This window comes from Cyprinus carpio, chromosome A14 (genome assembly GCF_018340385.1).
Source record: "Cyprinus carpio isolate SPL01 chromosome A14, ASM1834038v1, whole genome shotgun sequence".
Lineage (NCBI taxonomy): Eukaryota > Metazoa > Chordata > Actinopteri > Cypriniformes > Cyprinidae > Cyprinus > Cyprinus carpio.
The window spans coordinates 28,760,419-28,774,338 of NC_056585.1; the positions used below are offsets into that span (position 1 = coordinate 28,760,419).

Sequence of the window (13,920 nt, forward strand, 5' to 3'; positions counted from 1 at the left end):
GATAAAACATTCTTAAAGTAAGTTTATGCCACCCGTTCTACTTTATTATTTGACTACACTCTTCATAAAATTGACAGAAAATGTTCTAGAACGTCCTCATGATGTTATCTGAATGTTCTAAGAACGTTTTATAAACATCAATAAGTTATAAGAACAAGAAAACAAGATTTTTAACATTCTTAGACTATCACAAACTAATCAACTCAACATAGGTAATGTTATTATTGTGAACGAAAGTTGAGCTAAACGTTTATTAGATACATTGATGTAACCTTGAACAAAAAAAAAAGAAAATTGGTCATTTTAATGTTCTAGAACATTTCGAAACAATGTTTTTTAAAACTTAGATTGATACCTGAGAGCAATTGTAATCTAACAAGTATTATGAACAACATGTTCTTCCAGTAATGTTAATGAATGGTCATTTGGAGTATATGGTGGTAAAAATTGTTTAAAACGTTAGCAAAAGAACATGGATAGAATGTTCATAGAAATTCTGAATGTTCAAGCATTCATTCATCTGTTTTATAAAATGTGACACTTGAGTCGAACGTTAGAGAACTTTAAAGTAACTTTCCATAATGTTGGCAAAATTATAAAATGAAATGTTACTTTAACGACATTGCAACAGAAACGTTCATTTATATGCTTTCATAACTTACTGGAAATGTTAAGCAAAAACATTTCTTAAAACACATTTTTTATTGTTAATCATGTATATGTGAGGTGTATTTGTGATCCTCATATTTGCTTGTGTGTTCTCATTAAGAGCTTGTGTACAACTTCCACATAAGTGACAATTTCCTACACAAGAAAGCACATTCGATTGCCTGTAGAAAAACAAAAACGCATTATTTTGTTTGTGGATTAGAGCAATATAATAAGAAATACTGACATGTCAAATGAATTACAATTACCAATCCGGTAAATCAGAGAGTATGGAGAGCGAGACTAATTACAGTTCATTTATCAGTACTGGCTCTCTGTATTCACGGTGCTCCAGTGACGGGTTTTTGTGGCATTCACTCTGGACCCTCTCAGTGTATGTGTAAAGGGTCAAACGGTGTTACCGTGTTGCGTGCAAACCCTAACTCAATCTGCAGTCCTGTCACTCGAGCCCGGCAAACTGAGATCAAACTGAAAAACTGTAGGCTTTTAATGAATGAGGATGATTGCAATACTGTTAGATGATATCTCCATAATTAACTGCATTACTGGACTGAAGCAGCTCAGCCTTACTTGATTCTCCATCAATCATGTTTTTAGCGTCTCAAATTCTTATTCATCAGGATATTTGATGAGCGTTTTGTTTCCAGAAGCTTTAAACGTTCAATGTTCTGCTATTCTCGTCTTTTCTATCTCACGGAGGAATTGATCTTCACAAGCGTGTCCATAAACATCTCACATCTTCTGAGGCGCCTTTTATTTCTTACATCTCGTCAAATCACTGGGATTATATGTTTGGATCATTTTACATTTCTATCTCACTGAGACACATTACTGCAAGATTTAGAGCACAGACTCATATGTGAACATCAGTTTATGTTTGTATCGCTGCAAACTGTTAATAAACATTATCACTACATATTTACACGCATAGCCTAATTTCATCCATAGGTGTAAATATTTCAGGCATGTAGCAGCAAATCATATTATTTTTACGCAACACTCAGATCTCCTGAATGAGCATGTCATGTTTTTTTAATTGTGTCCCTCCAATTCAACGGAGAGATAATTTCAATATTTAAAAAGAGTGAGATTTTACTACAACTATTCATTTATATGTCTGGACTGTGACACGGTGTTAACTAAACATGTGTTTTATTTCGTCTTGAGAGAATTTTTAGAAGGAATCGTCTGAGACAAGCTGATGTTATTTTTAGATAAATCAAGTGAGAACTGTGTACGACTGAATGCAGGTACATGAAGCCCCAGACGCGTGTGTTTTGAGGGTTTGTGGTGGAGGTGTAAGGTTGTGTGCTGAGTCTTATCAAGCAGTACTTTTGGGCTCTTGTGCACTCACAACCCTGAATCACTCTAGTCATGTTTTGACTGTGACGGTTCAGAATTATAATCAGTGTGTGGAGGACGGAATGCTTGAGTTCTTGCTACACAGTAGTGTGAAAGCACACGAGTTTCTTCTCACCGCCAAGCGGCCCTGCATCCCACACATCATATACAACTGTTAACCAAGCCCTCATGGTTTCACAGGTACGGTGGTCCACCTCTCATGTCATCCATAACTCCCTCCAGGTTATTTAAATCTTTTTTTCAGGATAGTTTAGAGTTCTAATTCAAAAGACACCAGATATAAGGAAATTTGCATTTGCAATGTAATTAAGAGTTTCGCCACAAAACCATAAGTCTGGTTTTTAGAGCCTCTGCTTCTCAAAAGTTATAGCCCATGGTAAGAAAAATGTTCTTAAAGTAAATGGTTTATCGGAAACAATCTTAAAAAACGTTATTAATATTTGCTATAAGCGTTCTTATCACATTGAGGGAAAGCCATTCTGAGAATCAACATTCCTAAAATGTTTCTTATTGGATGAACATTCTAAGAAACCTTTTTTGAACTTTTTAAAATAACCCTTCTAATCACGACGAGATACGGACACCTTTAAGGCACTAAACAATATTAAAAAAATAACGTTTCAAATAACATGTGTTAAACTGGGGGAAACATTACGTTATTAGAATATTCTAAGCAACATTTTTGTAACTTTTAAGTAAGGTTATAATTACTTTTCAAACGAGAAATGGACATTAAGCGTTTTAGAAACATTTTGAAAACAATGTTTAATTTGTTACATGGGAATGGTCCAACCATTTGCACAAAAAGTGTTTGTTTATAATGTTTCAAAATGTTTCAGGAGAACTTTCAAAAAGTAACGTTCCCATATTTGCTAAAATGAGAAAATGGAAAAAAAAAAAAAAAAAGTTTTTTAAAATTTTTTTAGAGAACAGTCAGATAATAATAATCTTTTTTTAAACTTAATGGTAGCGGTTTAGAAAAACATTCTTAGACATGCATTTTTGTCAGCTGGGACATCATCAGCTCAAACCAAACACAGGACTTATGGGATTGTCCCCTGCGATACTGACCAAAAATCGATCAGAGTCAGCCATCAGTGAACTGTCTGCGCGGACTTTTTTAAAACCCATTAGCATGAAGCACCTTTTACAAGCTGCAGAGGGAAACACATGCAAATCATCATTGGTGTTGTTATCGCCATTAAATGGAAGAGATAATGCAATCACCGCAGCAGTAATGGAGACCAGTGTCTCTCTGTCTGTCTGTCAGCGGACTAGAGAGAAGATGAGACCCGTCCATCTGTCTGAACCAGTCACGTCCTTTTCTGCACTCTTAAAAACAACCACTCCAGAAATGGGTTTTCATCAGTGATGCCACAGAATAACCATTTTTTTCTTATAGTGTAAAAAAGTTTAAAATCCAACGAACCTTTTCTAAAGAGACCCTTTTTTTTTGCAATGGAAGGTTCTATAGATGTAAGAGGTTCTTCAAGAAACCATCAATGCTAATAAAAAACCCTTTATTTTTCAGAGTGTTGCATTCATTATTATTTGCTTAATTTATTAGTATTGATAGATCTGACAGCGATTGTTTAATATAAAAAGAATGGTTATAAACACACTGAAAAGGACTTTTGGAACACTTCAGGACTTGAAGGCCGGAGCTACTGTATCCGTTGACAGAAGCAGCCACTCACTCATTATCCACAGGACGGGGGTTAAGTAAAAAAGTGTGTGTGTGTGTGGGTGTGTGTGTGTGTGTGTGTGTTTGTGTGTGTGTGTGTGTCTGTTGTGTGTGTGTGTGTTTGTGTGTGGTGTGTGTGTGTGTGGTGTGGTGTTTCTGTCCAATCACTGAACGACCAGCACCCAGCCGTCTCATCCGTTAACCAGCAAGAATTCACATGCATCCTGTTTGCTTATTATACGACCGTAAACGACTGCACTCTTTTGTGAAGAAAAAGTACATAAAGTGTAGCAGAAACTTCATGAATTTGCTGTCTGCTACCCGTACATCATAAATTATATTATCACAGTTCCACATCTGCATATCAACCTTATTTTTTAAATGTATGGCATGCATTAAGGCGCTTTCCAGCTAACAGCAAAACTTTATCACAGAAACTTTACTAATGTTTCTTGTGAGTTATATAAATGTTAAGGAATAAAACATGAAAAAAAGTAAGATTGGGAGATAAAAGGTTGGAATTACCTTATTTTATTTTTGTCTTCATTGTTTGAAAATGGCCTTCCATATGATAATGAAGTACACTGAGGGCAAGCAGGGGAGCAAGATGTGAGCTCAACTCCCATAAAACAAATACCCAAAAAATAAAATAAAAGTCTCTGAAATTTATGAACATCGAAAATTTATTGATAGTAAAAATAAAAATTGCCGACACTACATTAAAACTAATGATGATTCAGTCAACACAAATAAAAGCACAGAAACACATGGTCACTCAGCAGGACTCTGCGGGTGTGGCGTCAGGCCTCGGAGAGGCTTTTATTAACAGAAAATAACCAAAATAACCAAAACAGGGAATAAGAGTGTCCACAGGGAAAGGGTGTTCAAAATAAACAGGGGATGGTTTATGTCTTCATGCTGTGAGGTTTGTAAGGACAGTAGTGTTCAGGAAGGAAAGGGTCCCATCTTGGGCCTCCGTGGGCCCACGGCATCCCGGGAAAATAAACGTGCCCCGCCTTCTGGCCCATCAGCCATATAATGAGGACCCAGCGTTAATGCACGCGGAAGAGACCTGGCTCCGAGGAGAGGAGAGACACACTTGCATTTTAAAACTGCGGTGATGATTGATTGTCACAACTCACACCACACACTGATCTTACTGTCTATATGAGGATTTTATTACACACATTTATTCTGACTGTTATTTTCAGTGACAGAAGTTCACTGCAGTATTAATGTGATGAAGAGAAAAAAGAGACTCTATAACATCTACTGTTACTGATTATCATGCAGCTCAAAGCATTATGGGTAGAATCTCTTGCCAGTCTATTCTGATTCATCAACACAGTTTCACTGATGATCCAACATAACAAAACCCAAAACCCAGGATAGAGCGTCTGAGTGAATGTGGTCTGGACTGTGTGGATGAGGCTCATTGTGTCAGAGACGCTGTAGAAGGACAGAGTTCCTGCACTCTGATCCACAAACACTCTATTCTACTGCTGATGGGCTTCACAGAGAGAACAGTGTGCATGTTATTGTGTATGAATGAATATCTGGAGGAAGAGCAGAACAAACTCCAGGACTGATCATTACGTCCAAACCAAACAATCATAACCCCGTCCCTTCCTGCTGATGCTCTTATATGACACAGATATACACCACACCACACAACACACTTCCCTCCACTCCAGCTCCCAGTAACAGCGTCCACACACACTCTCTCTAAACAACACCTTGATACACATCAAAATCTGTCTGGATGATCAGGATACGACTGATCTCTGCCAGTGTATCTATCTATCACTCTGTTTGTTCTCAGACAGACTGAGGAGTTTATTCACTGTGTTTCAGATCCGGAGTGAGCTGACGGGAATCTGATGGAGATAAAACACATCAGAATCAGGGAATTATGAATCTGTTTTGATCTTTTTCATGTAGCTGCACTCTTCATGTTCAGTGTATCAATCAGTGTCTCAGTACAGATGAACAGATATCTGTGCACATTATCATTACATCATCAGTTATAAAACTCTTCTTTACTCCTTCTCGACAGGAAGAAACATGAACACATTTTTCTGCTGGTTTTCTTACTGACTTACATTGTAGGAAGTCGTTCCTGGTCCAGAGATCAATGTTGGTGAATGTGAGTGTGACTGTGGAAATCAACAGACATGAACAGTGAGATTCTCATGATCCTGCATCTGTTCCTAACACATTTCTAATATGATGTTCTCCATGATATGAGATGATGATGGGACTGGTTTCTGAGAGCAGATGAAAGAGCAGGACTTTACCTCTATCTGAGATCTTCTTGAGCTCCTCTTTGCAGAAATCCTCCAGTTTGTCTCTCAGCTGATGGACAGATTCTCCCAGAGCATCAGAAAAGAAGAGAGCACTGAAGAGATCATCATTTACGTCTGTAGATTCGGGAGGTGCTGAGAGAGACTGAAAACTCTACAGAAAAAACAGAAATCAAAACTCATCAGCTCCACATTTCACTCAATAACCTGCAGGAACATCAGATTTGTGTGGCTCTTGTTGACTTCACTGATCTTTAGTAACTCAATCCAGCAACTTTCACAGCATCAGCTTCATGCTTCTCATATTCATTAAATCCATTAGAGCTACAGATTCTAGTATTTGACACTTACACTCTCTGTGAACTTTCTAGAAAATAGTTTGGATGATAAAACATCTGCTAAGAACATAAATGCCCATCTAACAGCTCAAGCACATCAATGGAGTGTCATTGTAGAGTTGAGTAGATCTGTTCAGGAAGGCAGCTCAAAGGCTATGATTAGACTGACCAATAATTTATAAACTGCTAGAGCTGTTAGAGACACTGAAACTTTACAAGCATCCTTAAGACACACTCAGGTTTGGTTTGGTTTCAATAAGCTGAAGCATTGCAAATATACAGCCTGACTCATGTTTGGGGTCTTCATGGTCAAATCCATCAATGTGTTACAGGCAAATAAAAATACATTTTCTTTTCAGGTTTGAGGATCACCCTGATCCAATTTTGATGAACGTTACTCAGAATCGGTACTATCAAGTTCACTGATTTCCCCATGATGTTATAAATCAGAAGAAGAAATGATGAAGAAAAAGTTGAAAACGTTAGTGAAGTTTTGAACAGTTGGTGGCGCTATAAGCATCATACATCTAAAAAGAAGATATCTTTCAGAAGAAAGAGCTCAGAGAAATGATTCCTAAGAGATTTTCAGAACAAAAGCCATTTGTAAGCAGCATCTCTTTCAGAAGAAGATGATCAGATGAGAGTCTGACTGATGATTATATAATAAGACACTCATGAACTGTTTCTCTGTGAGACTCTGCAACAGCAGGATCTGCTCAAGTCCACTATGATCCTGTTCTTCTAGATATGTGTTACCTGCAGGAACTGGATTGTGATGCTGTGTGTGTGAAAGCTGCTCCAGCTCAGCGTCTCTCCTCCTCAGATCATTGATCTCCTGCTCCAGTCGCTCCAGTCGTTCTTCAGCTCGACTCACTGCAGTCTTTTCCTGATCTCTGATCAGTCGTATCAGCTCAGAGCGGCTTCTCTCAATGCAGCGGATGAGCTCAGTAAAGATCCTCTCACTGTCCTCCACTGCTGTCTGTGCAGAGCGCTGTTAGGACACACAGTGATTCAGCTTCAGTGAGTCTGAACTGAGACGGAGACAAACTTCTCTTCTTCTCCAGACTCCACCTTATGAGACTCCACAGTCTCTCTCAGCTGCTGGAGATCTTTCTCTCTCTGCTGGATTCTCTGCTGGAACGTCATCTGCGTCTCCTTCAACAACTGCTTCTGCAGGACAAACAGATGATAGCGAATCTCACAGAAAACTACTGGCTCTAAATCATCATGTGAACAGATGAATCCAGTAAAAGAGCAGCTGATAACTAATGGCTGTAGGTTCAAACTCCGGAAGTGATGATCATTACAATCATCATATCAGCATGAATTACTACAAGTGTAAGTATTATAAAAGTGAAACTGACACAGAAGTAGAGCTTCAGACTGACAGTGTTTCTCCATATTGACTGATGGATATATATATTTTGTCAAAGAACAGGTGAATAGTATAATCAAGGCCCATTTTAAGAAGATTGTGTTGATAAAAGTTTATGGTGCATCTTCTGCAAACAGTGAAAGTTTTCTTGCAGCTGCTGTTCATTTCTGCTGCAATGTGACGTGTGAATGCTGTAAGCTGTTAATATGGTGCTGATATAAACACAAATGAACCGAGTGTCAGCAATATTTAATCAGTGTCTTGTTTTAAATACCTTTTTCTCTGTCGTCTGTTCTACAGCTGAAACAATGTCGTGGTTTTTATGTTCAATAATCGTACACAGCATACATATACATTTCTGATCAGTGCGACAGAAAACCTCAAGGAGCTTCTCATGTTTCTGGCAGATCATCTCCTGCAGTCGTCCAGTGGCTTCAGTCAAGTTGTGTCTCTTTTCCTCTGAACAATTCTCATGTTGTTCGAGGTGATTCTGACAGTAAGAGTTTCAGACACACCAGACAGGACTTGACGGCTTTGTATTTTCTTCCAGTACAGACTTCCAGACGTCACACTGCACATCTCCAGCTCCAGCGTCACAGTCAGCAGAGAGTCTGGTCTTCTTCAGTTTCTCCACCACTTCAGCCAGCATGGTGTTTTCTAGCTAAAGCAGGTCTTGGACTGAAGGTCTGTCTGCACTGAGGGCAGCTGTAGACTCTCTTCTGATCCTTCTGATCCCAGCAGCCTGTAATACAGCTCTTACAATAACTGTGTCCACAGGAAGTTGTCACCGGATCCTTCAGGAGATCCAGACACACTGGACACAAGAACTCATCCTGAGAAACTCTGGCTTCTGCCATTTTTAACTGCATGAATACAGAGACACAAACACACAACAGCTCAACTACACTTCAGTTTCTCTTTCCTTGAAGTCACGTGTTTCCTGCTTCTGTGTTTGGAGTCACGTGTTTGTCTGCACATTCTCTCTTTATTTTTCAGAGTGTATGCATTCATTATTCTTTGCTTTAATTTATTAGTATAGATCGATTTATTAGTATAGAGCGATTGTTTAAATCTAGAGAACTGGTTTATAAAACACACTGAAAAGACTTTGTGAGACACTTCAGGACTTGAAGGCCGCAAGCATTAATGTGTTTGTTAAACAGCAGCGACCCACTCACTCATTATCCCCAGTGACGGGTTAAGTAACAAATGTGTGTGTGTGTGTCTGTCCACTCACTGAACGACCAGCACCAGCCGTCTCATCCGTTTACACAGCAAGAATTCACATGCATTCCTGTTTTGCTTACTTATACGACCTAAAAAGAATGCACTCTTTTTGTGAAGAAAAAGTACAATAAAGTGGAGCAGAAGCTTCATGAATTTGCTCTCTGATACACAGTAAATCATAAATGATGTTATCATAGTTCACATCTGCATATCCACTTATTTTTTAAAGTATTTTATTTGCATTTGTAACTTTCCAGCTAACAGCAAACTTTCTCACAAATTTTAAAAGTTATATAAATGTTAGGACAAACCATGAAAAAAAGTCCAGAATTGTGTGATAAAAAGTTACCTGGTTTTATTTTTGTATTCATTGTTGAAAATGGCCTTCCATATGATAATGAAGTGCACGAGGGGAAGCAGGAGAAAGATATGACTTAGCTCCCCATAAAACAAATACCCAAAATAAAATAAAAGTCACTCAAATATTTTATATTTAGCCCTACAGAATGTATATTATCATTCTGTTGTGCAACAAAAATAAACCACCTGAAATGTGCTCATGTACAGTGAATTTATGCCACATCACAGTCCAGAAATCAGCACAGCAACCCCAGCTTACAGGAAACATAACATTCTCTGAAAGTTTATGAACATGAAAATTCATTTTGATAGTAAAAATAAAGATTGCGACACTACATTTAAAACTAAATGACTGATTTCAGTCAACACAAATAAAAGCACAGAAACACATGGTCACTCAGCAGGACTCTGCGGGTGTGGCGTCAGGCCTCGGAGAGGGAATAACAGTCCTTGGCCCATGGTGCTTCCCGGGGATAAACAGCCCGGCCAAAAACCGTGCATGCACAGGAAAGAGACCAGTCTCTCAAGGAGAGGTGCGCTCAAAATTTAAACAGCGGCAATGACATTTACATTTAGTAATTTTGCAGATGCTTTTATCTAAAGGAAAACTTACAATTGGGGATACATGAAGTGATTCTTCTTAAAGAGGCAAACAGACACAGGAAGTGCTTGTAATACCAATTTTTAGGCATTTTTCAAATAAGTACAAGCTAGAAACAGAAGGAATAAATAAAGAGAAAGACCTTTTTTTGATGAAATCAAGTAGCTTCGGAAGAGATGATTTTCAGCTGTCGCTTGAAAATTTTCAGGAATTCAGCATTCCGGATAGGGGTGGGAAGATCATTCCACCAGTCAGGAATGGTGAACGAGAATGTTCTGGAAAGGGATTTTAAGCCTCTCTATGATGGTACCACGAGGCATCGCTCACTAGCGGATCTCAGACCTTCTGGAGGGGATGTAGATTTGTATTAATGAGTGGAAGAAGGTGGGTGCTGAGCCAGTGGCTGTTCTATATACTAGCATTAATGTGTTGAACTTGATGCGAGCCGCAACTGGTAGCCAGTGCAAGGAGATAAAGAGAAGTGTAACATGGACTTTTTTGGGCTTGTTGAAGACTAGTCATGCCACTGCATTCTGAATCATTTGTAGAGGTTGGATTGTGCTTGATGGAAGTCCAGCCAGAAGAACATTGCAGTAGTCCAGCCTAGAAATGACAAGGGCCTGGACAAGAAGTTGTGCCGCATGCTCCGTTAGAAAGGGCCTAATGTTTCTGATGTTGTGCAATGCAAACCTGCAAGATCGAGCAGTGGTCTTTGCAATGTGGTCTTTGAAGGTCACCTGGTCATCAAACTGAAGTTGATGGTGTAATTGTAGAAGAACCTAGCTGGATGGAGAAATTATGCTGTAGAGTTGGAGTAGCAAGGAAGACAAAAACCTCTGTCTTTACCAGGTTGAGCTGTAGGTGATATTCTTTCATCCATGCCAAGATGTCCACCAGGCAACTTGAGATCCACACAGCTACTATTGGATCATCTGGGTTGAATTAAAAGATAGAGCTGTGTGTCATCAGCATAGCAATGGTAGGAGAAGCCATGTGCCTGTATGATGGGACCCAGTGATGTCGTGTTTGTGGAGAAGAGGAGGGGTCCAAGAACGGATCCCTGAGGAACCCCGGTGACAAGCTGATGTGCTTTAGATACCTCCCCTCCCCAAGACACCCTGAAAGACCTACCATTGAAATAGAATTCAAACCAGCGAAGTGGAATCCCTGTGATGCCCAGTGATGAAAGGGCAGACAGGAGGATCTGATGATTGACAGTGTCAAAAGCAGCAGATAGATCCAGCAGAATACAAAATGATGATTTGGAATCAGCTTTCGTCAGTCCTCAGGGCTTCCGTGACTGACAGAAGCTCAGTCTTAGTTGAATGGCCACTCCTGAAAACCTGACTGGTTAGCGTCCAGTTTGTTGTTCTTTGAAAGAAACAGTGATACCTGGTTTGAAAACAACTCTTTCGAGGGTTTTCAATATGAATGGAAGGAGAGAGACAGGTCTGTAGCTATCTGTAAGTGAAGGGTTTAATGTAGATTTTTTGAGAGCAGCAGGTTTCCCGAGCCTGCTTGAATGCAGTGGGAAAGTGGTGCCCTGTAAGGAGAGATGTATTGATGATGTTTGTGAGTGCTGTTAAGAGTGTAGGAGAGATTTCTTGTAGAAGGTGTGAGGTGATTGGGCTGGAGAGGAGAAGTTTTGATACAACTGCCTCAGTGAGGGGACAGAAGGGAGAAGATGGGAATTTTAGCAGTAGGTGTGGTTGGTTTGAAGTCCTGTGTTGTGGGGCTGAGAATTGACCACTGATTGTTCTGGTTTTGTCTGTAAAGAATGTGGTGAAATCATCAGCTGTTATAGAAGTGGTGGAGAGGGACAGAGGAGAGAATTGAATGTTTTGAAGAGATTATGTGTGTCTAGAGTGCTGTTGATCTTGTTGTGGAAGTATGAAGATTTGGCAGTATCTACTTCAGCAGAGAAAGATGAAAGCAAAGACTGATTCATTCATACTCGGGTCTGATGGATCTTTTGATTTGATGAGCATCGGAACAAAACTCAGGGCAGCAGAGAGAAAATGGCCTCTCTGCTGCCCCTGAGTTTGGTCCGATGCTCACGAAGAACATCGGATAACCCAGGGGTTAGAGGAGGCAGCCCGTGCTGGACTGGAAGAGAGAGGACAAATATCGTCTAGACAAGAGGTTAAAGTAGAGCATAAAGTGTCAGTTGCTGCATTCACATCAAGAGATGAGAAATAGAGGAGGAAAGAGAGGAGGATACTAACAGGGGAAGATGGGAGGGGGAAAGGGAGCATAGGTTTCTTCTAAAAGTAACTGGTATAGGGGATGGTGGCACACAGGTAGCAAAATGTAGTTTAAATGTAATGAAGAAATGGTCAGAGATATGTAGGGGTTTTACCAGAATGTTGTCTGCAATACAATTGCGTGTGTAAATTAAGTCAAGTTGGTTGCCTGATTTGTGCGGGTAAGTAGTTATAAGTCATTTGAGATCAAATGATGAGGCTCCATTTGGTTCAGGTATGCCTCATCACAGGCTGCCAGCCCTGGTTATATCAGCGCCCCTCCTCTCTCATGCACCCACTCCTGTCGGGAACCTGGTGAAGGGGGCTATTAAGGGACTGGACGATGCCAATAATTAGGGGGGAGGCAGCTGACTCGTCACAACTCACACACACAGTGACCTTGCTGTCTCTACGAGGATTTATTACACACATTTATTCTGCCATGTTATTTCACTTACAGAAGCACAATTAATGTGATGAAGAGAAAAGAAGAGACTATATAACATCTACTGTTACTGATTCATCATGCAGCTCAAAGCATTATGGGTAGAATCTCTTGTCACAGTTTTCACTGATGATCCAATAAATACATAAAACCCAGGATAGAGCAGCTAAGTGAATGTGGTTTGGACTGTGTGGATGAGGCTCACTGTGTCAGAGACACCGTAGAAGGACAGAGTTCCTGCACTGTGATCCACAAACACCCCTATTCTCCTGCTGATGGGCTTTACAGGGAGACAAGTCATTATCTTATTGTGTCTAAATGAGTAACTGGAGAAAGAGCAGATCAAACTCCAGGACTGATCATTATATCCAAACCAACACTCATCACCCCATCCCTTCCTGCTGATGCTCTTATATGACACTGATATACACACACCATAATCTCCACTCAACTCAATCTCCCAGTAACAGCGTCCATACACACTCTCGCTACACAACACCCTGCCACACATCAAATCTGTCTGGATGATCAGGATACGACTGATTTCTGCCAGTGTTAGTAATCACTCTGTTGCTCTTAGATAGACGGAGGAGTTTTATTCACTGTTTTCAGATCCAGAGTGAGCTGGTGGGAATCTGATGGAGATAAAACACATCAGAATCAGGAATTATGAATCTGTTTGATCTTTTCATGTAGCTGCACTCAGTGAGTTTTTCTGCTTGTTTTCTTACTGACGTACATTGCAGGAATTCGTTCCTCTTCCTGGGAACAATGTAGGTGAATGTGACTGTGGAAATCAACAGACATGAACAGTGTGATTCTCATTATCCTGCATCCATTTCTAAGACTAAGATGTTCTGCATGATATGAGATGATGATGATGGACTGGTTTCTGAGAGCAGATGAATCTCCAGGACTTTACCTCTGTCTGAGATCTTCTTGAGCTCCTCTTTGCAGAAATCCTCCAGTTTGTCTCTCAGCTGATGGACAGATTCTCTCAGAACATCAAAAGAGACGAGAGAACTGAAGAGATCATCATTTAAGTCTGAAGATTCAGGAGGTGCTGAGAGAGACTGGAGACTCTACAGAAAACAGAAATCAAACTCATCAGCTCCACACTTCACCCAATAACCTGCAGGAACATCAGATTTGTGCGGCTCTTCTTGACTTGACTGATCTTTAGTAACTCACCTTAAGACAGTGACCCAATGTTAGTGAACACTACAAAAACAAAAAATTCAAAAAAACAAAATTAATACTTGAAGATCACCTGACCCAATGTTAGTGAACATTACTAAAACACAAATAAAAAA

The 13,920-nt window shown here is 39.8% G+C and overlaps 1 long non-coding RNA gene across 1 annotated transcript; it reads right to left on the reverse strand.

The window, feature by feature from the left end:
- Window positions 1–5,471: 5,471 nt before the first annotated feature.
- Window positions 5,472–13,587, reverse strand: LOC122147502. Its single transcript, XR_006161666.1, has 3 exons — window positions 13,530–13,587; window positions 5,818–5,871; window positions 5,472–5,592 (listed from the first exon to the last, which is right to left on the reverse strand). It is a non-coding gene; the product is annotated as an uncharacterized LOC122147502 (long non-coding RNA).
- Between the last annotated feature and the right edge of the window lie 333 nt (window positions 13,588–13,920).